Raw genomic sequence first — 1,787 nt, 5'->3', positions numbered from 1 at the left:
CTGAATTTTCTAAAATGTTCTAGAATTTTCTAGAATTTTCTAAAATGTTGTAGAATTTTCTAAAATGTTCTAGAATTTTCTAGAATTTTTTAAAATGTTCTAGAATTTTCTAGAATTTTTTAAAATGTTCTAGAATTTTCAAAAATGTTCTAGAATTTTCTAAAATGTTCTAGAATTTTCTAAAATGTTCTAGAATGTTCTAGAATTTTCAAAAATGTTCTAGAATTTTCAAAAATGTTCTAGAATTTTCAAAAATGTTCTAGAATTTTCAAAAATGTTCTAGAATTTTCAAAAATGTTCTAGAATTTTCAAAAATGTTCTAGAATTTTCTAGAATTTTCAAAAATGTTCTAGAATTTTCAAAAATGTTCTGAATTTTCTAAAATGTTCTAGAATTTTCTAGAATTTTCTAAAATGTTCTAGAATTTTCTAAAATGTTCTAGAATTTTCTAGAATTTTTTAAAATGTTCTAGAATTTTCTAGAATTTTTTAAAATGTTCTAGAATTTTCAAAAATGTTCTAGAATTTTCTAGAATTCTAGAATGTTCTAGAATTTTCAAAAATGTTCTAGAATTTTCTAAAATGTTCTAGAATTTTCTAAAATGTTCTAGAATTTTCTAGAATTTTTAAAAATGTTCTAGAATTTTCAAAAATGTTCTAGAATTTTCTAAAATGTTCTAGAATGTTCTAGAACTTTCTAAAATGTTCTAGAACTTTCTAAAATGTTCTAGAACTTTCAAAAATGTTCTAGAATTTTCAAAAATGTTCTAGTTTTCAAAAATGTTCTAGAATTTTCAAAAATGTTCTAGAATTTTCAAAAATGTTCTAGAATTTTCAAAAATGTTCTAGAAGTTTCAAAAATGTTCTAAAATGTTCTAGAATTTTCAAAAATGTTCTAGAATATTCTAGAATTTTCTAAAATGTTTTAGAATTTTGAAAAATGTTCTAGAATGTTCTAGAATGTTCTAGAATGTTCTAGAATTTTGTAAAACGTTCTAGAATGTTCTAGAATTCTAGAATGTTTTAGAATTTTCAAAAATGTTCTAGAATGTTCTAAAATGTTCTAGAATGTTCTAGAATTTTCTAAAATGTTCTAGAATTTTCTAAAATGTTCTAGAATGTTCTAGAATTTTCTAAAATGTTCTAGAATTTTCTAAAATGTTCTAGAATTTTCTAAAATGTTCTAGAATTTTCAAAAATGTTCTAGAATTTTCAAAAATGTTCTAGAATTTTCAAAAATGTTCTAGAATTTTCAAAAATGTTCTAGAATTTTCAAAAATGTTCTAGAATTTTCTAGAATTTTCAAAAATGTTCTAGAATTTTCAAAAATGTTCTAGAATTTTCAAAAATGTTCTAGAATTTTCTAAAATGTTCTAGAATTTTCTAAAATAAAAAACTTTCAACAGCCATTTTAGAAAATTCTAAATGTTCTAGAATTTTCTAAAATGTTCTAGAATTTTCTAAAATGTTCTAGAATGTTCTGAATTTTCTAAAATGTTCTAGAATTTTCTAGAATTTTCTAAAATGTTCTAGAATTTTCTAAAATGTTCTAGAATTTTCTAGAATTTTTTAAAATGTTCTAGAATTTTCTAGAATTTTTTAAAATGTTCTAGAATTTTCAAAAATGTTCTAGAATTTTCTAAAATGTTCTAGAATTTTCTAAAATGTTCTAGAATTTTCTAAAATGTTCTAGAACTTTCTAGAATTTTCTAAAATGTTCTAGAATTTTCCAAAATATTCTAGAATTTTCTAAAATGTTCTAGAATTTTCTAAAATGTTCTAGAATTT

This window comes from Erythrolamprus reginae, chromosome 13 (assembly GCF_031021105.1).
Source record: "Erythrolamprus reginae isolate rEryReg1 chromosome 13, rEryReg1.hap1, whole genome shotgun sequence".
Lineage (NCBI taxonomy): Eukaryota > Metazoa > Chordata > Lepidosauria > Squamata > Dipsadidae > Erythrolamprus > Erythrolamprus reginae.
Note: the sequence above shows the minus strand (reverse complement) of the source record.